Source organism: Mustela erminea, chromosome X, assembly GCF_009829155.1.
Source record: "Mustela erminea isolate mMusErm1 chromosome X, mMusErm1.Pri, whole genome shotgun sequence".
Taxonomy (NCBI): Eukaryota; Metazoa; Chordata; class Mammalia; order Carnivora; family Mustelidae; genus Mustela; species Mustela erminea.
Window position 1 is genome coordinate 82,654,598 of NC_045635.1, and position 25,152 is coordinate 82,679,749.

Consider the following 25,152-nt stretch of genomic DNA (forward strand, 5'->3'; position numbering starts at 1 on the left):
GCATCCATGAGGGTAAGGTGGCAACCTAAAGCAAGGTGTCAGAGCCCAAGCCGGGCCAGGAAGGCATACATGCAGTGGTAAGGTCTGGCGTGAGGTGTCATATCCAAGAAGCGTGAGTAGAGTGTCCATGAAAGGGAGAGACTTCCTGGAGTGTGATGTGATAGTCCATAGAAGATGAGGACAATTTCCATACAGGTAAGGAAGCAGCCTAGAGAGGGGTGTTTGAGCTCAAAGAGAGTTAGGATGATGCCTCCAGAAGAGGTTGCCTGACGTGGGGTATCAGAGCCAAAGCAGTGTGAAAAAAAAAAAAAACATTCATGTGGGAAAAGAGACAGCCTGGCATTGAGGGTTTAGAACCTGAGTAGGGAAGGGTGTGAAAAGCATTTCTGCAGAGGGGTGGTCTGGCATGTAATGTCAAAACCTATGTGGAGTTAAGAGCACATTCACACAGCGGAAGAGGGGTGGGGTAAGCAGAATGCAACATCAGAAACTTAATGGGATAGAATGGGTATGCCCACAAAACATAGCCTGGTACAGGGTGTCAGTGGCCAAGAAGGATAAGGAGGGTATCCATGCAGAGAGGTGGCCTGGTATCAGGTGCTGAAGACAGAGTGTGGTTAGGAGGGTATCTCCATAGAAGAAGAGGTAATGGAAGAAATGCAGATTACATACACATGGCCTAATGAAATTATTAAGGATAAATGAAGCCAGGTTCCTCACTGTCAGAGAAGAGAGTTACCAATATGAAAGAGAAAAAGACTAGAATGAGCCTTGTGGTATTGGGTTGGAATTGAAGGTATTGATGAGAACTCATGGTTTTCAGTTTAAAAGTAAGTGTAAAGGCACCTGGCTAGATTAGATAGGACAGCATGCAGCTCTTGTTCTCAGACCGTTGTGAGTTTGAGCTCCATGTTAGGTGTAGAAATTACTTAAAAATAAAATCTTAAGGAGGGTGTATGATCTGATGAGCACTGGGTATTATACACAACTAATGAATCATTAAACACTACATCAAAAACTAATGATGTACTACAGGTTGGATAATTGAACTTAAAAATCAATCAATCAGTAGAAACAACAAATATATATTCATACAAATACAGAGGTACCTGGGTAGCTCAGTCTGTTGAGCATCTGATTCTTGGTTTCAGCTCAGGACATGATCTCAGGGTCGTGAGATTAAGGCCTACATCAGGCTCTGCACTCAGCATGGAGTCTGCTTAAGATTCTCATTCCTCTTCCTCTGACTTTTCCCATACTCACACATTCTCTTTCTCTCTAAAATAAATAAATCTTTTCACCAAAAATAAATAAGTGTAGATATAAATGTGCATATGTATACACACATTTAGATATGTAGACAGCTAAAGAAATAAATACACACACACACCCCTCTACATACACTTCCTAGCTGTCTGCTGAGAGGACATATAAGCAATGATCACACATAGTACCCAGATATTCTAAATACCAGTTTCTGCTAAAAGAAATCAGAGCACCTTGAACAAGTGGTTTATTGCAGGGGTGGACAGGAAAATGATAAAATAAGCCTGGAACAACTTTTTGTTCCAGACAGTAAGGAAGCAAGAAAGTGCTCAGAGACTGACAGGGCATGTCAGAAGGACAAACAAGCCAGACTAAAGGGACTCCTGCTGGCCAAATCAGTGAAAATCTGAGCATCAGATTAATGAGAGTAAAAAATTATTGGATAAGATAGGAAACCATGAGTTCATACTGATATAAATAAGTAAATAAACTTTTTTTTACATAATTCCTAAGTATCTCCTCAAAAAATACTTACCAATTACAAAAGGTAAAAGGATGAACTGCACAATGAAGAAGCTGGCAGATACTATCTTAATCAAGTGATCAAAGCGAACAACATTAGTTAGTAATAGAAAAAGTACAAATCAATTACTACCAATGATGACCAGTCTAGAAATTACTTGATTTTCTTGATATCCCAATATAATGGTCCATTCTATTGATGATATTATGCTATATGAACCCAGTGAGTAGGAAATAACAAAGAAACAAATGTCTTGGTGGGACACATGTATTTTAGAGGATAAGGGATAAACCTTGGAGAAGTTCAAGCACCTTCTAGTTGCTGAAGTTCTAAGTGTCCAGTGGGTATGGGGTATGTCTGTATATTCCTTATGAAATAGGATATAACCCCCTGCACTTGTACCATCTACCATAAAGAAGAGGGACAATGCTTGGTGAGTCTCTTTGAATTTTGAAGGCAATATTTACCATATTCAATTATGCTGCTCTGACCCATCTACCAGGAACCTTGTAAGGCTGCACTTTTGAATGAAGCTCAGAGCAAGAAACAGCTTTGAAGCAGGTCCTGATTGCAGTGGAAGTTGATCCGGCCCTTGGGTCTTATTGGACCCCCAGCAGAACCAATACTATTCTAAATTTCATGTCTATATCAGGCAGAGAAGTAATATGAAAACTATGACAAGCCACAGCAGGAATCACTGTAAAAATCACTATGGCTTATGAGTAAGGCCATGCCCTCCTCTATTGCTAACTGTTCTGCATTTGAAAAATAGCTACTGGTTTACTATTGGGTCCTGATAGAGACTGAACACCTGACCACAAGACAAAAAGTGACTATATAAATCACACTTGTCTTCATGAACTGAGTACTATCTGATCCACCAAACTATAAAATTTCTCACACAAAGTAGCATTTTTTAAAAGATAGAAGTGATGGAATTTCACATCCAGAATGACATATGGGGAGCACTGTAGATCACTCCAGAAGCAAGTATAACTGATGAAAATAATTTTAAGAGCCAACCATTTAAAGTCCCTGGAAATTGTTATAGGGTAAACAGTAAATATAGAAACACTTCTTTAAGAAAACCTACTAAAACTCAGTAAGAAATCCAAGAATCTGTGGCAGTTCAGCCAAGACCCATTCCCCTCCTCCCCAGCCGCAGCTGAATTAAATGGGAGCTCCACTCCAGGAAGATGCGGCCAAAAGGAAAAATCTCTCTAACCTCTTGCTCCAAAACAAGGGTTACCATATTTCATTGGGAGAAACAAGCCAGCACTTTTCATCCCATTCCACTCCAAGCTGAAAAAGCTAATTTCTGGTGAGTATGGTGAAGAAGTTGGGGCACCCTGCCTTTATCCAGCTCCTTCTCAGAGCAGAGGTTCTGCACCACACAGAGCAGGCCAGAATACTGGGGCCCTAATTGCCCTTGCTCCACCTCACTCTGAAAGTAAAGTCTCCATGTCAGAAGAAGAAAACTGATAGGACCAGAGGCTTCTGTATCTAAACAGTCCCCAGAGAATAGCTCAGAGGTTTTGTTTTTTGTTTTCCCACCCTATGGGGCAAGGCAGCCAATAATAACAGAGGGCTCCAAAGTTCTCCTCCTAGGAACTGACTTAATTTAAAACAGAATGTGGGGCAGTTCATGACTAAGGGTGGTCTTGGAAACAATGGACATTTTGGAGGTAAGCAATTAAGAGAAGACTAATAAATCCATGAAAGCAACAAGGTAAACTCTAGGCCAACAAATTTACCAGAAACAATGAGGGAAATAGAAGGCTAAGACTAACCCTCCAAGGTCAGAACAAACTTCAAACATGTGCCTCAAAAACTATCCCTACAGAGGAGCTCAACTTTAATTGGATCAAACTGTAGAGCAATTTATGCCCCAGAGCATTGTTTAAAACAATAGAGCGTATCATGCTTAGCGAAATAAGTCAAGCAGAGAAAGACAACTATCATATGATCTCCCTGATATGAGGAAGTGGTGATGCAACATGGGGGCTTAAGTGGGTAGGAGAAGAATCAATGAAACAAGATGGGATTGGGAGGGAGACAAACCATAAGTGACTTTTAATCTCACAAAACAAACTGAGGGTTGCTGGGGGGAGGGGGTTTGGGAGAAGGGGGTGGGATTATGGACATTGGGGAGGGTATGTGCTTTGGTGAGTGCTGTGAAGTGTGTAAACCTGGTGATTCACAGACCTGTACCCCTGGGGATAGAGTATTATGCCTCCATCAGAAAGGATGAATACCCAACTTTTGTAGCAACATGGACGGGACTGGAAGAGATTATGCTGAGTGAAATAAGTCAAGCAGAGAGAGTCAACTATCATATGGTTTCACTTATTTGTGGAGCATAACAAATAGCATGGAGGACATGGGGACTTAGAGTGGAGAAGGGAGTTGGGGGAAATTGGAAGGGGAGGTGAACCATGAGAGACTATGGACTCTGAAAAACAATCTGAGGGTTTTGAAGGGACGGGGGGTGGGAGGTTGGGGTACCAGGTGGTGGGTATTATAGAGGGCACGGATTGCATGGAGCACGGGGTGTGGTGCAAAAATAATGAATACTGTTATGCTGGAAATAAAAATAAATTAAAAAAAAAAAAAGATAACATTTTGCTCACCTGCACAAAAAAAAAAAAAACAAAAAAAAAACAATAGAGCAGTCAGGCAGGCAATAGGGGAGTCCGGGGTGCCTTGGTGGCTCACTGGGTTAAAGCCTCTGCCTTCAGCTCAGGTCATGATCCCAGGCTCCTGGGATCACGCCCTGCGTCGGGCTCTCTGCTTAGCAGGGAGCCTGCTTCCCTTCCTCTCTTTGCCTGCCTCTCTGCCTACTTGTGATCTCCGTCTGTCAAATAAATAAATTAAAAAAATAGTGGAGTCCAACAACTGAGTGTGATACCAACAGAGATAGTCCTCTCAACAGAAAGTAGAGGGAGAGATACATTTAAAGACAACACTGCTGAAACACATGTTCAAGTCTGCACTATCTGACAAGCAACATCAAAGGCTTCACACTGCATGGAAAATATACTTTATTAAAATAGTCTAGTCAAGATATTAAACATATAAACAAGCAAACAACAACCAAGACAAACTAGAGGGATGGGAGAGGGAATCAATATCCAGACTTGCTACCATATATTACCTAAAATGTTTTATTTTCAACAAAATATTATGAGACATGCAAAAAAAAACAGCAAAGAGTGACCCATATATAAGAAAAAACAAGCAATAGAAAGTGCCTGAAAGAGTGATGAAAATGTTGGATTTAACAGAAAACAACTTCAAAGTAACCATTATAAATATGTTCAAATAAGTAAAGGGAAATCATGCTTAAAGAAATAAAGGAAGGTTTAGTGACAATATCACATCAAATAGAGAATATCACTAAAGAGATAAAATTATAAAAAAGAACCAAATAGAAATTCTGAAGTTGAAAGTACAACAATGTAAACAAAAAATTTGCTAGAAGGATTCAACAGTAGATTCGTATTGGAAGAAGAAAGCATCAGCAGACTTGAAGACAAGTTAATAGCAACTATATAATCTGAATAACAGAAGGAACAGAGCAAAATAAGTCTCAGAGAAATGTGGGACTCCATGAAGAACACCAACATACACATAATGGGAGTACTGGGAGGAGAGGAGAGGGAGAGAAGCAGAGAAAACTCAAAGAAATAGGCTGAAAATGTCCCAAATTTGCCAAAAATGTAATTGTACATACCTGGGAATCTGAACTCCAACAGGATAAATGCAAAAAGAAAATTCACACCAAGGTGAATTATGGTAAAAATGCCAAAAGCAAAAACAACATGAAAATCTTGAAAGTAACAAGAGAAAACCAATTCATCACATACAAGGAAATCCCATGTGAAACAATGAAGGTCAGAAGGCTGTGGAATGACATATTCAAAGTGTTGAATGAAAAAAAAAAAAACTATCAACTAAGATTCATGTATCTTAAAAAATTTCTTTCAAATGGTGGTAAAATAGTCCACGATAATGAAAAACAGAAAATTCATTCCTAGTAGATGTACCTTATAAGAATATTTAAGGAAGATCATCAACCAGAAAGCCAGTGACCTCAGACAATAATTTAAAACTACTCAAAAAAAATTACTAATAAAGGCAATTATACAATTATAAAGTATTGTATAATTGCTTATTTCTTCTCCTTTCTTTTGTAACTTATTTTAAAAAGCAATTACATAAAAACAATTTGTATAGAATTGTATTGTTAAGTCTATTACATACAGTAATATATATGATAACAATAGCACACAGGAATGGGTGGGAGAAAAGCTGTATGTATTGGAGTTATGAAGTGCCACTCAACTATAACTCAAATCCATAGAATCAAGTTAAGACAATGAGAAATGGTACATAAGATGATTAATACAAATTTTGTGAATGTATACTTCCTCTCCTTTCTTTTGTTGGCTTCTTTAATAGATACAAAATGATAAAAAATACTAATTAATTATAATAATGTGTTGTTGGTTTGTAACATATAAATATTATAGCAATAATGGCATAAAAAGGGGGAAAGTGGAAATAGAGCTATATAAGGTTAATGTTTCCATACTTATTTGAATTGTTAGTATAAATTTGAAATAGATTCTTTTTTTTTTAATTTTTATTTATTTATTTAATAGAGATCACAAGGAGGCAGAGAGAGAGAGGAAGGGAAGCAGGCTCTGGGCTGAGCAGAGAGCCTGATGTGGGGCTTGATCCCAGAACCCTGGGATCATGACCTGAGCCAAAGGCAGAGGGTTTAACCCACTGAGCCACCCAGGCACCCCTTGAAATAGATTCTAATAGATTAAGATGTATATGGTAATTCCTAGAGCAACCACTGTGAAAAATAAATATAGAAAGATAATATAAATATAAAGTAAATGTTATATAAACATAAAAAATACAAAGAAAAAAAATCATTAAAATAATTACAATTTTACATTAAAAGTATTCACATATAATGCAAAAGAAAGCAGTAAAAATGAAAAGTAACGAAAAACACATGAGACTTAGAGAAGATAAAATTTCAAATGCCAGTACAAATCCAATTATATCAATAACATTAAATGTGAATGAATTAAACAATCTAATTAAAAGGCAGAGATTGTCAGACTGGATTAAAAAATAGGTCCAACTAAATGTTGTGCACTGGAGTCATACTTTAAATTCAAAGATACAAATAGCCTAAAAGTGAAAGGAAGGAAAAAGCTGTATCATGCAAACAGCAAGCACAAGGAAGCTGGAGTGGCAATACTAATATCAGAAAATATGAGTTTAAAATAAAAAAGTCACTAGATGTAACAATTTTATTATGGTAAAGTGATTAATCTGTCAGAAGCTATAACAATTATAAACTTATAGGCCTAATAAAATAGGTCCTAAAATAAATGAAGCAAAAGCTAACAGAAATGAAGGAAGAGATACACAATTCAAGAACAGAATTGCAGGCTTCAATACCCCACCACAAATAATGGACTTTAGACTTTCTAAACATAGTGTATAATAGTTGGAGACTACAACACCCCGCTTTCAACAATGGCTAGAAAGTAGACAGAAGATATCCAAGGAAACTTAAGACTTGAACAACACTATGTAATCAAATAGATCTACCAGATATCTATATAACATCCCACCCAACTACAGTAGAATACATATTATGCTCATGTGCACACAGGACATTTATAGGACAGACCATATACTAGGCCATGAAACAAACCTTAATATATTTAAAAGGACTTAAATTACACAAAGTATGTTCTCTTATAAACATGAAGTGAAGGGGTGCCTGGGTGGCTCAGTGGGTTAAAGGCTCTGCCTTCAGCTCAGGTAATGATCCCAGGGTCCTGGGATGGAGCCCTGCATTGGGCTCTCTGCTCAGCAGGGAGCCTGCTTCCTCCTCTCTCTCTACCTGCCTCTCTGCCTCCTTGTGATCTCTGTCAAATAAATAAATAAAATCTTTTAAAAAAATGAAGTGAAATAATGAATCAATAAAAGAACAAATATGGGAAATCCAAAAATAGGTGGAAATTAAACAATAGATCCCTAAATAAATGATGGATGAAAGGAGAAATTAGAAAATACTTTGAGTTGAATGAAATGAAGACACAGTATACCAAAATTTGGGGATATAGCTAGAACAGTGCTTTGAGACAAATTTGTAGTGTAAATGTCTACCCTAAAAAAAGAAGAAAAATCTCAAATCCGTAATGTAAATATCCATCTTAAAACACTGGAAAAAGAAAACCCTAAATCAAAAACAAATAGAAGGCAAAATAATAAAGATTTTGAGTGGGAAAAAATGAAATAGAAAAGAAAAACAATATAGAAAATCAATGAAACCAAGTTCATTTTTTTAAAAGATCAACAAAACTGACACACATTGAACTAGAGTACCAAGGTAAAAATTGAAAAGATTCTGCCTTCGGCTCGGGTCGTGATCCCAGGGTCCTGGGATTGAGCCTCACATCAGGCTCTCTGCTCGGCGGGGAGCCTGCTTCCTCCTCTCTCTCTGCCTGCCTCTCTGCCTACTTGTGATCTCTGTCTGTCAAATAAATAAATAAAATCTTTAAAAAAAAAAGTCCTCTAAAAGATTCAGATTACTAAAATCAGGAATTATGGATGTGAAATCAATGTTCATCTTACAGAAGTAAAAAGAATCATAAGAGAATATTATGAACAACTGTATGTCCGAACAATTATATAACCTAGATGAAATGAATAACTTTCTAGCAAAATAAAAACTACCAGAACTGACTCAAGATCTAGAAAATCTAATAGACCTATAACAAAAAAATACATTGAATCAGTAATCAAAAAACTATCCCCCCAAGACACACACACAAAAGCCTAAGTCCAGATAGCTTTCCTGGTGAATCACCAAATACTTAAGAAGAATTGGTATGACTTATTCACAAATTGTTCCAAAAAATGAAAGAAGAGAGAACACTTTCCAAGTCACACTGATACCAGTTTTACTCTGATAACAAGGCCAGGCAATGACATCACATTAAAAAAATTACAGACCAATATTCCTAATGAATATACATGCAAAACTCCTTAACACAATAATAGCAAACTGAATTCAGTTAGATAAAAAAGGATTATACACTATGACCAAGTGGAATTTTATCCCAGGAATGAAATTAGTTTCACACCTGAAAACCACATAACACAAAATTTCAATAGAATGAAGGACAAAACATACATGACCAGCACAAGTGATGCAGAAAAAGCATGTAACAAAATTTAATCAGCTTTTCATGATAAAAATACCCAACAAACTAAGAGTAGAAGGTAATTTCCTCAGCCTGATAAAGAGCATCTATGAAAACCCCACAGATAATATACTTAATGGTGAAAGACTTCATGCTTTCATCTAGGATAAGAAAAAAAACAAGAATGTTGCTCTTGCCACTTCTACTCGACACTGTACTGGAGGTCTAGCCAGGGCTATTAAGCTAGACAAAGAAATAAAATTCATATGTTTTAAATGAAGAAACATTCTATTTGCAGATGGCATAATCTTATATATAAAAAACTTTAAGTAATATACTCTCACACACAAATTATTAGAGCTAATAAATGAGTTCAATAAGGCTTAAGGATACAAAAATAATACACAAAAATCTAGTTTTATTTATGTAAACACAATTGGATTTTTATAAATCCCAAAATCAATTGTATTTCTACAATGAACAATATGAAAATAAAAATAAGAAAACAATTCTATGTATAAAAAATGAAAAGAATATGATATCAAGGGATAAATTAACAAAACTAGTATAAAACCTCCTCTCTGAAAACTATAAAACATTATTAAAGGAAATTAAAAAAGATCTAAATAAATGAAAAGATATCTGTATTAGGTAGAGTAATGGCCTACAAGGATGACCACATCTTAATCTCCAAAGCCTGTGAATATATAACCTTACATAGAGAAAGGTACTTTACAGATGTGATTAAGGATCTTGAAATGGGAAGATTATCTTGCATTTCTGGGTGGGCCTAATGTAACAGAGGCTTTTTAATAAGAGGGAGGCAAAAATATGAGTTGGAGAGAGGGATTAAAACATGTTACACGACTGTGTTTGAAGATTGAGTAAGGGCCATGAGCCATGAGGAATGGAGGTGGCTTCTAGAAGTTGGAAAAGACAAGGAAATATATTTCCCCTTGCTGACATTTTGATTTTCACACAGTGAAACAAACCCATTTCAAACTTATGAATTGCAGAACTGTAAGATATGTTTGTGTTGTTTTATGCCACAGATTTGTGGAAATTTTTTTCACCAACAATAGGAAAACAACGTAACAACCCATGTTCATGAGATCAGAAAACAATATTGTTAGTATGGCAACCCATCCCAAATTTATTCCCAAATCCAATAAAATTCCTATCAAAATCCTAGCTGCTTTCTTTGGAAGAATTAACAAGCTGATTTTAAATTTATATAAAAATTCAAAGGGGGGCACCTGGGTGGCTCAGTGGGTTAATCTCTGCCTTCGGCTCAGGTCATGATCTCAGGGTCCTGGGATCCAGCCCTGCATCAGGCTCTCTGCTCAGCAGGGAGCCTGCTTCTCCCCTCTCTCTCTGCCTGCCTCTCTGCCTACTTGTGATCTCTCTCTCTCCATCAAATAAATAAATAAAATCTTTAAAAAAATTCAAAGGTACTCAGAATAGCCAAATTAATTTTGAAAAGAAGAACAAAATTGAAGGACTCATATTTTCTGATTTTAAAACTCATTACAAACCTGTAGAATCAAGACACTTATTGTACTGGCACAAAGAGATACAGAGACCAGTGGATGTCAAGGAAATGTAATGGGAAAAGAATAGACATTTTAACCAATAATACTGGTACAACTGGATATCCACATGCTGTTTTGTACAGATAAATGTTTTTTGTGATTTGTCCCACATAACTGACCATCTGGACCTGCATCTTCACAGACACGATAAGAATGTTGTTTGTGAGACTCATGCTAACAAAGCCTTGGAAGCCTAACTGTTTAAAATATATTATCTGGTCTCCAGGTCAGAACTGTCCCTTCTGTTCTGGATGCCAAGAGCTCACAAATCCTGTCTCACATCCCCTCCTGCTCCAGACTGGGCTGGCCTCCAGAAAAGAATCTGGGAGGGGAGGCAGACATACATAGCCCAGGCTCCTTGAAAATACAGAAATATGAGGGGTGCCTGGGTGGCTCAGTGGGGTAAGCCGCTGCCTTTGGCTCAGGTCATGATCTCAGGGTCCTGGGATCGAGTCCCACATCGGGCTCTCTGCTCAGCAGGGAGCCTGCTTCCTCCTCTCTCTCTACCTGCCTCTCTGTCTACTGTGATCTCTCTCTGTCAAATAAATAAATAAAATCTTAAAAAAAAAGAAAACAAAATATAGAAATATGATAACATGGAAATGCAGCTCACACCAAACTGCATATAGGCAAACAAATGTTTAATTTCAAACCCTGATATTTGTCCTATCAATATGGCCTTCATAGGGATGATCAGTTGGAAGTCTCACCCGAGGGGAGGATGCTCCTCCCAGGCCTCTCAACGGGGACTCCAGCCTGGCTGCTTCCACAGGGCTTCCCCAGCTGAATAGGTTGGATGTTGTAAGTACCTGATTTGATGTAACTTGGCCTTGTTCTCATTTATTGACTACTATTACCTTCATTTATGTGTATATTCCTTTCTTCTCCTGTTTCTATTGGGTTTTTGTAATAATAACACAGTGTACTTTCCTTTTGAAACTGAAACACAGCTGTTGTGAATATTTTGTGCAGAACATGTGCAAAACAATGAAGGTAGACTCCTTACATCTCCCCATTTGTAAAAATTAACTCAAAATGAGGAAGAAGGAAAATGGTGGTAGAGTAGGAGGACCCTAGGCTCATCTTGCTCCAGGAACACAACTAGATAACTATCCTAAATATATATATATATATATATATATATATATATATATATATATATCCCAGAAATCGGCCTGAAGACTAACAGAACAAACCTCTCAACTAAATGGAGAGAAGAAGCCAAATTGAACAAGGTAGGAAGTGTAGGGACATGATTTAGGGGAGAAACCAATTGCAGGTGCTATAGAGGGAGGGAGGCTTGTTGCAAATAAGGGCAAGAGGGAGGAGCACACAAGGGAATACTCAAGGAGAACATTTTCCCAAAGCCATTGGCTTAGAAAACAAGAGAATCTGAATTTTGTGAGTTCTTGCAACCAGTGGGACTTAAAGCCTAGAGTTTTAAAGATCAGAGTTTTTGGCTGGGATACAGCCTAGAGAGCACTGCACTGCTCTTAGACACAAGAAAGGCAAATAGTTGGGGGCAGACAGCATGAAAACAGCAATCCAAAGACCACCTGAGGCACACAATGCAGAGACGATTCCCTCTTCTTGGAGTGTATCACTGAGAGTCAGCCTTCATGGAGATACCTCTCCAGAAACAAAAGGTCTGGCTGGTACCATCTCCCTCTCCAACCCCTCAGCATAAACACAGATGCATCTGCAGGAAGCAGCACAGCACCAACACTGATAGACTATCTTGCATACAATGAACCCAAACCCCCAGGGCTCTGGCTCTGACTGGACTGCCCTTCTCAGTCAAGTTTGCCTCAGCCCCAGCATGACAGATCTCTGGTCTGGAAAACCAGCATAAACCCTGGCCCACACCACATAACCCAACCAGAGAGTTCTGCAGGGCCTCAGTTCTGGTAGAGGTGGTGTCAGGAATCATTTCACAAGCAGATTAGAAAAAACCGAGTTAAAACTCGTGGCTTTCAGCCCAGGGACCAAACACTGCCCACAGCAGGCAAGGAGAGCCTCACAGATGGCTAGCATGAAGGACAGACCAGCCAAAACACAACAGCACAGCATGTGCAGCACACATCAGAGACACTTCCTGAAGCATCCGGCTCTGGACAGTACATGACTGTTTCTTCAGAAGGTCATTATTTTCAGGTCCAGGAGACATAACTGGCATTACTAACACAGAGAAGAAGCATAGACATAGTCAAAATGCCAAGATGGAGGGATTTATCCCAAATGAAGTAACAAGATGGCCACAGCCAGAGATCTAAGCAAAACAGATAAAAGTAATATGCTTGATGAAGAATTTAAAACAATAATCTTAAGTATACTCACTGGACTTTAGAAAAGAACAGAAGACATCAGTGAGCTCCTTACCACAAAAATAAAGAGCTAAAAAAGAATCAATGAGAGATGAAGAACGCAATAATCAAGATTGGAATCAGGATTGATGTAATCAACAGCAGAACAAATTAGTGACCTAAAGGATAAGGTAATGAAAATTAGTGAAGCTGAATAAAAGAGAGAAAGAAGAATTAATTAGAAGTATTATACAACATGAGAGTAGACTCAGGAACTCATGGACTCCATCAAATGTAGTAACATCCATATTACAGGAGTTCCACATGAAGAAGAGAGAGAAAAAGGGGAAGAATATGTATTTGAAGAAATAATAGCTAAAAACTGCTGCTCTGGGGAATGAAACAGACATCCAGATCTAGGGGGCAAAAAGAACACCCATCAAAATAAATAAAAGTGGGGACGCCTGGGAGACTTAGTTCAGTGTCTCCCTACAGCTCAGGTCATATTCTCAGGGTCCTGGGATCAAGCCTCACATCAGGTTCCCTGCTCAGAAGGGAGTTTGCCTCTCCCCCTACTCCTGTCCCTACCACCACCCCTGTACTCTCTATCTTACACACTCTCTCTCTCTCAAATAAATAAAATCTTTTTTTTAGATCAACAAAAGCAGGCCAGCACCAAGACATACTGCAATTAAATTTGCAAAATATAGTGATATAGACAAAATCTTAAAAACAGCAAAAGAAAAGGAGTCCTTGGTTACAATGGAAAACTCATAAGGCTAGCTGCAGATTACCCAACAGATCTGGGAAGCACGAAGAGAGTGGCATGATATATTCAATGTGCTAAATGGGAAAAATCTGCAGCCAAGAATACTCTGCCCAGCCAGGCTATCATTCACAATAGAAAGAAAGATAGTTTCCCAGACAAACAAAAAATAAAGGAGTTTTTGATCACTAAACCAGTGCTTAAAGAAATATTAAAGGCTACTCTTTGAGTAGAAAGGAGAGACCCCCAAAAAGTAACAAAGATAAAAAAGGATCAGAGAAAATCTCCAGAAACAATGACAAAACAAGTAATAAAATAGCACTAAATTCATATATATCAATAATTGCTCAGAATGCAAGTGTATTAAATCCTCCAATCAAAAGAAATAGGGTATCAGAATGGATTAAAAAAAAAAAGACCCATCTATATGCTGCCTACAATGGACTCATGGTAGACCTAAAGACACCTGCAGATTAAAAGTGAAGGGATAGAGAAATATTTATGACATAAATGAATGCTAAAAGAAAGCCAGAGTAGCAATACTTATATTGGAAAACTACACTTTAAAATAAAGAGTGTAAAAAGAAACAAGGAATGACACTATATAATCATTAAGGGGAAAATCAAACAAGAAGATATAGCTATAAATATTTATGCACCCAACTTGGGCGGTCCCAATATATAATAAAATTAGTAACAAACATAAAGGAACTCATTGATAATAATATAATAATAGAAAGAGACTTTAACACCCTCCTTCCATTAATGACAGATCATTCAAACAGAAAATCAAAAAAGAGAGTGGCTTTGAATGACACACTGGACCAAATGGATTTAACAGATATATTCAGAACATTCCACCCTAAAATAGCAGAATACATGTTCCTTTCAAGTGCACATGGAACATTCCCCAGATAAGATCACATACTAGCCCACAAATTAAAAAAAAAATAAAAACTCAACAAATTCAAAAAGAGGGAAGTCATACCATGAATCTTTTCTGACCACAACACTATGAAACTAGAAGTCAATCACAAGAAAAAATCTGGGAAGACCACAAATACATGGAGGTAATCAACATGCTACTAAATAACAAATAGGTCAACCAGGAAATAAAAGAAGGAATTAATAGTATAATTATTTTTGTTTAGGGACTTGTATTAATTACTTAGGTGTTAAATGTTGGGAGTCTCTTAACATGCAAATGAAAACCACAATGAGCTATCCCTTCATCCTTATCAGATATCCCTTTATCCTTATCAGAATGGCTAAAACCAAAAACACAAGAAACAACAAGTACTGGCAATGATGTGGAGAAAAAGGAACCCTTGTGCCCCATTGGTGGGTATGGAAACTTGTGCAATCACTGTGGAAAACAGTATGGAGATTCCTCAAAAAATTAAAAATAGAAGTATCATATCATCCAGTAATTCCACTACTGATACTTATCCAAAGAATACAAAAATACTAATTTGAAAAGATATGTCCACCCCTGTTTATTGCAGCATTTATACAATAGCAAGACATGGAAGCAACACATGTGTCCATTCATGCATGAATGGATAAAGAAGTTGTGGTACTATGTATAAAATGGAATATTACTCAGCCATAAAAAAGAATGAAATCTTGCCCTTGAAACAACATGGATTGATCTTGAGAGTATAATACTAAGTAAAATAAGTCAGGGAGAGAAAGATAAATAGTGTGTGATTTCACTCATATGTGTAATTTAAGAAACCAAACAAAGAAAAAAGAGATAAATGAAAAAAAAAATCAGACCCTTAAATATAGAGAGCAAATTGGTGGTTACCAGAGGAGAGGTGGATGGGACAAAGGGAGAAATAGGTGAAGAGGATTAAGAGTACATTTGTCATGATGAGCACTGTGTAATATATGTAATTGTTGAATCATTATATTGTATACCTGAAATTAATGTAACACTATATGGTAATTATACTAGAATTTTAAAAAAATTAATTTCTTTTAAAAGAAGGATTTAAAAAGTATATGGAAACAAATGAAAATGACAACATACCACAATCCAAAACTTCTGGGACACAGCAAAAGTGGTCCTAAGAGGGTAGTTTATAGCAATACAGTCCTACCTCAAGAAGCAAGAAAAATCTCAAATAAACAACCTAACCTTACACCTAAGGAAGCTTGAAAAAGAACAACAAACAAAGCCTAAAGCCAGAAGAAGGAAATAAATAAAAAAGATGAGAACAGAAACAAATGATATAGAAACAAAGAAAATAATAGAACAGATCAATGAAACCAGAAGCTTGTTCCTTGAAGAAATTAATAAAATTGAAAAACCTCTAGCCAGACTTACCAAGAGAAATGAGAAGGGACCCAAATAAGTAAAATCACACATGACAGAGGAGAAATAACACCAGAGAAACACAATTATAAGAGAATATTATGAAAAACTAGATGTCAACAAATTGGACAACCTAGAAGAAATGGACAAATTCCTAGAAACACATAAACTACCAAAACTGAAACAGGAAGAAATAGAAAACTTGAACAGACAGATAAGCTCAGAATGCAAGTGGATTAAATCCTCCAATCAATCCTCCAATAGATCAAAGAAACTGAACCAGTAATCAAAGAACACAAACAAAAGTCCAGGACCAGATGGCTTCACAGGCAAATTCTGCTAAACATTTATAAAAGAGTTAATACCTATTCCTCTCAAACTATTCAAAAAAAAAAAACAGAAAAGGAAGGAAAATATCCAAATTCATTCTATGCTGCCAGCATTATCCTGATATAAAAGAGATAAAGACTCTACTAAAAAAGAGTACTACAGGCCAATAACCCTGAGGAACACAAATGCAAAAATCCTCAACAAAATACTAGCAAACTGATTCAAAAAATACATTTTTAAAAATCATTCACCACAATCAAGTGGGGTTTATTCCTGGGTTGCAGTGGTGGTTTAATATTTGCAAATCAATCAACATGATATACTACATTAATAAAAGAAAAGAACCATATGATTGGTTCAGACTGGATGAGAAAGGATGCAGAAAAAGCACTTGATAAAGTACAACATCCATTCATGATTTTTTAAAAAAAACCTCAACAAAGTAGGTTTAGAGGGAACATACCTCAACATAATAAAGGCCATACATGTAAAGCCCATAGCTACTATCATCCTCCATGTGGAAAAACTAAAGGCTTTTCCTTTACAGTTAGGAAAAAGACAGGGATGTCTACGCTAACCAGTGTTATTTAACATAGTACTACAAGTCCTAGCCATGGCAATCAGAGAGCACACAAAAATAAAAGGCATCCAAATTAGTAAGGAACCCAAACATTTTGCAAACTATTACAGACGACTGATACTCTATATAAAAAAAAAAGCCCTAAGACTCCACCAAAAAACCGCTAGAATTGATGCACAAATTCAGTAAAGTTGCAGAATATAAAATTAACATATAAAAATCAGTTGCATTTCTGTACACCGACAATGAAGCAGCAGAAAGAGAACTTAAGGAATCAATCCCATTTACAACTGCACCCAAAGTAATAAGATACTTAGGAATCAACTTAACCAAAGAGGTAAAAGACCTATACTCTGAAAACTATTTTTAAAAGGCTGAAAGGAATTGGGAATGACACAAAGAAATGGAAAAACATTCCAAGCTCATGGGCTGGAGGATCAAATATTGTTAAAATGTCTGTACTACTTCCAAGAAATCTACACATTCAATGCAATCCCTATCAAAACACCAACAGCATTTTTCACAGAACTGGTACATACAATGCTAAAATGTGTATGGAACCACAAAAAAAAAACCTCAAATACCCAAAGCAACCTTGAAAAAGAAAAGCAAAGCTTGGAGGCATCATAATTCTGGACTTCAATGTATATTATAAAGCTATAGGAATCAAAACAGTATGGTTACTGGCACAAAAATAGACACAAAGATCAACAGAACAAAATAGAAAACCCAGATATAACCCCACAACTATGTGGTCCATTAATCTTCGACAAAGCAGGAAAGAATATCCAATGGGAAAAAGACAGTCTCTTAACAAATAGTGTTGGGAAAACAGGATGGCAACATGTAAAAGAATGAGCCTGGACCACTTTCTTATATCATGCACAGAAATAAATTCAAAATGGATTAAATGTAATAGATAAACCATAAAAATCCTGAAGAGAACCCAGGAAGTAACTTCTTTGACTTCACCTCAGCAACTTCTTTCCAGATAGGTCTCCTGAAGCAAGGGAAATAAAAAAAAACAACAATAATCTATTGGGATTAAAATAAAAAGCTTTTGCACAGGAAAGGAAACAATCAATAAAACTAAAAGACAACCTGTAGAATGGGAGAACATACTTGCAAATGAAATATCTGCTAAAGGGTTAGTATCCAAAATATATAAAAAACTTATAAAACTCAACATATGAAAAATAAAATAATCCAGTTTAAAAAATGGGCAGAAGACATAAATAGACATTTCTCCAAAGAAGACACCCAGATGGCAGGAGACACAGGAAAAGATGCTCAACCTCACTCATCAGTCAGGGAAATATGCCAAAACTACAACGAAGTATCACCTCACATCTGTAAGAATGGCTAACATCAACAGCACTAGAAACAACAGATATTGGCGAAGATGTGTAGAAAAAGGAACACTCATGCACTGTTGGTGGGAAGGCAAACTGGCGTGGCCACTGTGGAAAACAATATGGAGGTTCCTCATAGTTAAAAATAGAAGTACCCTACCATTCAGCAATCATACTACTGGGTATTTATCTGAAGAATACAAAAACACTAAAGTGATTAATGTACCCTAATGTTTATAGCAGCATTATTTATAGTAACCAAATTATGGAAGCCTCCCAGGTGTCCATTAATTGATGAATGGATAAAGAAGATGTGGTGTATATATACAATGGAATATTATTCAGCCATAAAAACTAAAGAAATCTTGCCATTTGCAATAACATGGATGGAGCTAGAGAGTATTATGCTAAGTGAAACAGATCAAAGATAAATACCGTATGATTCTACTCGTATGTGGAATTTAAGAAACAAAACAAATGAGCAACGGGGAAAACAGAGAGAGAGAGACAAACCAAGAAATGGACTCTTAATTATAGAGAATAAGGGGATCACTACTAAAGGGGAGTTGGGGGGATGGCACGGGTTAAGTAGGTTATGGCAATTAAGGAGTGCACTTGTCATGATGAGTACTGGGTGGTGTATGGAATTGTTGAATCACTATATCATATACCTGAAACTAGCACTTAATGTTAACTAACTGGAATGAAAATAAAAACTTAAAAAATAGGTCATAATTGGGAAAGACACAAATAAATGTAAAGAAAATCCATGTTCATGGATTAGAAAAACTAGTATTATTTAAATATGCATAACTACCCAAAGGGATCTTCAGTTTAAGTTCAATCACTATCAAACTCTCAATGGCATTTTTTCACAGAAATAGTAAAAATAATCATGAAATTTGTTTAGAAGAGCAAAATATCCTTAACAGACAAAGTAAAAAACAGAGGTGGAGGCATTTTACTTTGAGGCATTTTACTTCCTGTATATAACAAAGCCATAGTAATCAAAACAGTATGATACTTGCATAAAAATAGATACATAGATCAATGGACTAGAATAGAGATTCCAATATAAACCCATGCATATATGGTCAACTAAACTTTGACAAGGGCTCCAAGACACACAGTGGGAAAAGGATAGTTTCCTCAAGAAATTTTGCTGGGGGTGGCCCTGGGTGGCTCAGCCATTAAGCGTCTGCCTTCAGCTCAGGTCATGATCCCAGGGTCCTGGGATTGAGCAGGAAGCATGCTTCTCCCTCTCACACTCCCCTTGCTTGTGTTCCCTCTCTCGCTGTGTCTTTCTTTGTCAAATAAATAAATAAAATCTTGAAAAAAAAAAAAGAAACTTTGCTGGGAAAACTGGCTATCCACAGGCAAAAGAATGAAACTAGACTCCTACCTTATACCACTTAATTATACTGACATGGATTAAAGATTTACATGTAAGACCTGAAATTATAAAATTCCTAGATAAAACATAGATAAAATGTTTTTTGATACCAGTGTCTTGGTAATGATTTTTTTTAATATCACACAATAAACACAGGCAATAAAAGCAAAAATAAATAAGTAGGGCTTCATCAGTCTAAAAAGCTTTTGTAGAGCAAAGGAAGTAACAAAAACAAAAAGACATCATATGAAGACATCATATGAAGACAGTATTTATAAACCATATATCTGACAAGAGGTTAATATCCAAAACATAAGGATCTTATACAACCCCATAGCAAAATAACAAATACTCTGATTTAAAAAGGGCAATGGAGGGGCACCTGGGTGGCTCAGTTATTTAAGTGTTAGACTCTTGATTTTGGCTCAGTTCATGATCTCAGAGTCATGAGTTCAAGACCGGTGTGGTGTTACCCACTCAGCAGGGAGTCTGCTTGAGATTCTCTCTCCTTCTCCTTCTGCCCCTCCCCTGCTCTCTCTCACTCATGCTCTCTCTCTCAAATAAATAAATAAAATCCTTTTTTAAAGGCCAATAGATCTAAATAAGCATTTTTCTATAGAAGACACACAAATGGTAAACAAGGGCGTGAAAAGATGCTCAACATTACTAATCACCAGGGAAATGCAAATCAAACCATAATGAAATATGACCTCATGTATGTTAGGATGGCTTTTACCAAAAATATAAGAGATAACAGTTGTTGGTGGAAATACGGAGAAATCAGATCCCTTGTACGCTGTTGGTGGAAATGTAAATTCGTATATCCATTATGGAAAACAGTATGGAGATTCCTCAGAAAAGTAAAAATAGAACTACCGTATGGTCTAGCAATCCCACTTCTGGGTATATATCTAAAAGAAATTAAATTAGTACCTTTTTTTTTAATTTATTTATTTTCAGCATAACAGTATCATTTTTTTTTTCACCACACCCAGTGCTCCATGCAATCCATGCCTTCTATAATACCCACCACCTGGTACCCCAACCTCCCAACCCCCCACCACTTCAAACCCCTCAGATTGTTTTTTCAGAGTCCATAGTCTCTCATGATTCACCTCCCCTTCCAATTTCCCACAACCCCCTTCTAACTCCCTATGTCCTCCATACTTTTTGTTATGCTCCACAAATAAGTGAAACCATATGATAATTGACTCTCTCTGCTTGACTTATTTCACTCAGCATAATCTCTTCCAGTCCCGTCCATGTTGCTACAAAAGTTGGGTATTCTTCCTTTTTTTTTAAGATTTTATTTATTTAGGGGCACCTGGGTGGCTCAGTGGGTTAAGCCTCTTCCTTTGGCTCAGGTCTGTCTGTCAAATAAATAAATAAATAATCTTAAAAAAAAAAGATTTTATTTATTTATTTGACAGAGATCACAAGTAGGCTGACAGACAGACAGAGAGAGGCAGAAGCAGGCTCCCTGCCGAGCAGAGAGCCCAATGTGGGGCTCAATCCCAGGACCCTGGGATCATGACCTGAGCCGAAGGCAGAGGCTTAACCCACTGAGCCACCCAGGCGCCCCTAAATTAGTATCTTGAAGACATATCTGCTCTTCCCTATTCACTACAGTGTATTCTCAATAGTTAAGAGATGGAAATGATTTAAGTGTCCATCAATGAATGAATGGATGAAGATGAAGTGTGTGTACACATACACAAACACACACAATATGGAATATTATTTAGCCCTAAAAAGGAAAGAAATACTGCAATTTGCTACTACACTGATGAACCTAGAGGACACTATGCTAAATGAAATTAAATGCTGTTTGGTCTCATTTACTTATGGAATCTAATGGGAAAAAAACTTATAGAAACAGATAGTGGATGTATGGTTACTAGGGCCTTATGGATGAAATAGATGCAGTCATGCTTATCAAGGAGTACAACACTTCAGTTTTAAATGACAATGTCCCAGGAATATAATGTACATGCTATAATGTACATGATGACTACAGTTTATAAAACCATATTTGTATGTGAAATTTGCTAAGAGAGTAGACCTTAAGTGATACATAAAAAAGGTAACTATGGAAAGATGGCAAAGGAGTGGGGTGCCTGGGTGGCTCAGTGGGTTAAGCCGCTGCCTTCGGCTCAGGTCATGATCTCAGGGTCCTGGGATCGAGTCCCATATCGGGCTCTCTGCTCAGCAGGGAGCCTGCTTCCCTCTCTCTCTCTCTGGCTGCCTCTCCATCTACTTGTGATTTCTCTCTGTCAAATTAAAAATAAAATCTTTAAAAAAAAAAAAAAGATGGCAAAGGAGTAGCAGACTGAGATGACATCAGGTCACAGGAGTTCAGCTAGATAGTTATCAAACCATTCCAAACACCTACAAATCCAACAGGAGATCAAAGAGAAGAAGAGCAGCAATTCCAGAAACAGAAAACCAACCACTTTCTGAAAGTTTATTTTACAAATAACTTTCAAAAAAAATTTATAAACCTTCATTATTATAGTCATATTTTATCCTTCATTGTATCTAACTTTATTTATTGTATACATATAGTGTTTTTTCACCTAAAAATGTTTGGGATACAATTTCTTCTAATAGATCAAAATATACCCTCAATCTAGCACAGGGTTTTGTTCTAGTCTCCAGCCTAAGCAAATTTTCTCCACTTTCTTTTTCTTTCTTTTTCCAACCAACTTATCAATTCTTTTTTTAGAATTTTTTTTTAAATTTTCACCTTTACAGTCATATTCCATCCCTTCATTGTGTTTACCCCTGTTTTTGTATATACATAAGTTTTTCTTACTTTAAAATTTTGGGAGGTAATTTCTTCTAAGAGACCAAAATACACCCAAAATCAACAGAATGGCTCTGTTCTATTCATCAGTCTAATATATATATTCTTTTTAATTATTTAAAAAAATTTTTTTAAACTTCTTTTTACCCCCACACTTTTCCCCCCAATTTGGAGTCTCTTCTGATTTGGTTAGCATACATTTTTCTGGGGTCTTTGCCACCATTTTAGTATTTTATTTTCTCATTCATATATTCTTATCTGGATAAAATGACAAGGTGGAAAAACTCACCACACACACACACACACACACAGACACACACACACACACAAAAGAACAAGAGGTAGAACCAAAGGCTAGGGACCTAATCAATACAGACATTGGTAATATGACAAATCTAGAGTTAAGAATGATGACTCTCAAGGTGCTGCTGGGCTCAAAAAAGGTATGGAAGATATTAGAGAAACACTGTCTTGAGAAATAAAAGCCCTTTCTGGAGAAATAAAAAAACTAAAATCTAAAAAAGCTGAAATCAAAAAAACTATTAATGAGGTGATATCAAAAAAGGAGGCTCTTACTGCCAGGATAAAACAGGCACAAGAGAGAATTAGCGATATAGAAGACCAAATGATGGAGAATAAAGAAGCAGAGCAAAAGAGAGATAAACAACTATTGGACCACAAGGGGAGAATTCAAGAGATAAGTGATACCATAAGATGAAACAATATTATAATAATTGGGATTCCAGAAGAATAAGGGGTGGGGCAGAAGGTATATTGGAGAGAATTATTGGAGAGAATTTCCCCAATATGGCAAAGGGAACAAGCATCAAAATCCAGGAGGTGCAGAGAACCCCTCTCAAAATCAATAAGAATAGGTCCACACCCCGTCACCTAATAGTAAAATTTACAAGTCTTGGTGACAAAGAGAAAATCCTGAAAGCAGCCTGGGAAAAGAAGTCTGTAACATACAATGGTAAAAATATTAGATTGGCAGCAGACTTATCCACAGAGATGTGGCAGGCCAGAAAGAGCTGGCATGATACATTCAAAGCACTAAACGAGAAGAACATGCAGCCAAGAATACTATATCCAGCTAGGCTATCATTGAAAATAGAAGGAGAGATAAAAAGCTTCCAGGACAAACAAAAACTGAAAGAATTTGTAAACACCAAACCACCCCTACAGGAAATATTGAAAGGGGTCCTCTAAGTAAAGAGAGAGCCTAAAAGTAGTAGACCAGAAAGGAACAGAGAGACAATATACAGTAATAGTCACCTTATTGGCAATACAATGGCAGTAAATTCATATCTTTCAATAGTTACCCTGAATATAAATGGGCCAAAAGACACAGGATGTCAGAATGGATAAAAAAACAAAACCCATCAATATCCTGTCTATAAGAAACTCATTTTAGACCCAAAGACACCTCCAGATTTAAAGTGAGGTGGTGGAAAAAGGGGGTGGAAAACAATTTACCATGCTAATGAACATCGAAAGAAATCTGGGGTGGTAGTCCTTATATCAGATAAATTAGATTTTAAGCCAAAGACTATAATAAGAGATGAGGAAGAAGAACACTATATCATACTTAAAGGGTCTGTCCAACAAGAAGATCTAACAATTTTAAATATCTATGCTCCTAATGTGGGAGCAGCCATCTATATAGACCAATTAATAACAATCAAAGAAATACCTCGATAATAATACAATAGCAGTAGAGGACCTTAACACCTCCCTCACTAAAATGGACAGGTCATCAAAGCAAAAGGTCAACAAGGAAATAAAGGCCTATAAAGGAAATAAATGACACAATGGACCATATGGACATCACAGATATATTCGGAACATTCCATCCCAAAGCAACAGAATACACATTCTTTTCTAGTTCACATGGAACATTCTCCAGAATAGATCACATCCTGGGTCACAAATCAGGTCTCAACTGGTACCAAAAGATTGGGATCATTCCCTGCCTATTTTCAGACCACAATGCTCTGAAGCTAGAACTCAATCACAAGAGGAAAGTTGGAAAGAACTCAAATACATGGAGGCTAAAGAACATCCTACTAAAGAATGAATGGGTCACCCAGGAAATTAAAGAATTGAAAAAATTCATGGAAACAAATGATAATGAAAACACAACTGTTCAGGGATGCTTGGGTGGCTCAGTTTGTTGGACAGCTGCCTTCGGCTCAGGTCATGATCCCAGTGTCCTGGGATTGAGTCCCACATTGGGCTCTTTGCTCAGCAGGGAACCTGCTTCTCCCTCTGCTTGTGCTTGCTCTCTCACTCTCTCTCTCTCTCTCGGACAAATAAACAAATAAATAAAATCTTTTAAAAAACACACACACACACAACTGTTCAAAATCTGTGGGACACAGCAAAGACGGCCCTGAGAAGAAAGTATATAGCCATACAAGCCTTTCTCAAGAAACAAGAAAGGTCTCAAATACACAACCTAACCCTACACCTAAAACAGCTGGAGAAAGAACAGCAAAGAAAGCCTAAACCCAGCAGGAAAAGATAAATAATAAAGAGAAGAGCAAAAATCAATGAAATAGAAACAAACAAACAAACAAAAAAAGACCAATAGAACAAATCAGTGAAACAAGGAGCTGGTTCTTTGAAAGAACTAATAAGATTGATAAATCCCTGGCCAGACATCTCAAAAAGAAAAGAG

The 25,152-nt window shown here is 36.8% G+C and overlaps 1 long non-coding RNA gene across 1 annotated transcript in view; it reads right to left on the reverse strand.

Annotated features, from left to right (window-relative positions):
- Positions 1-17,840: 17,840 nt before the first annotated feature.
- LOC116583175 overlaps positions 17,841-25,152 on the reverse strand; it is a 45,330-nt gene continuing 38,018 nt past the window's right edge. The window contains exon 3 of the long non-coding RNA XR_004282637.1: positions 17,841-17,921. This is a non-coding gene — a long non-coding RNA (uncharacterized LOC116583175). The remainder of the gene's footprint in view (positions 17,922-25,152) is intronic.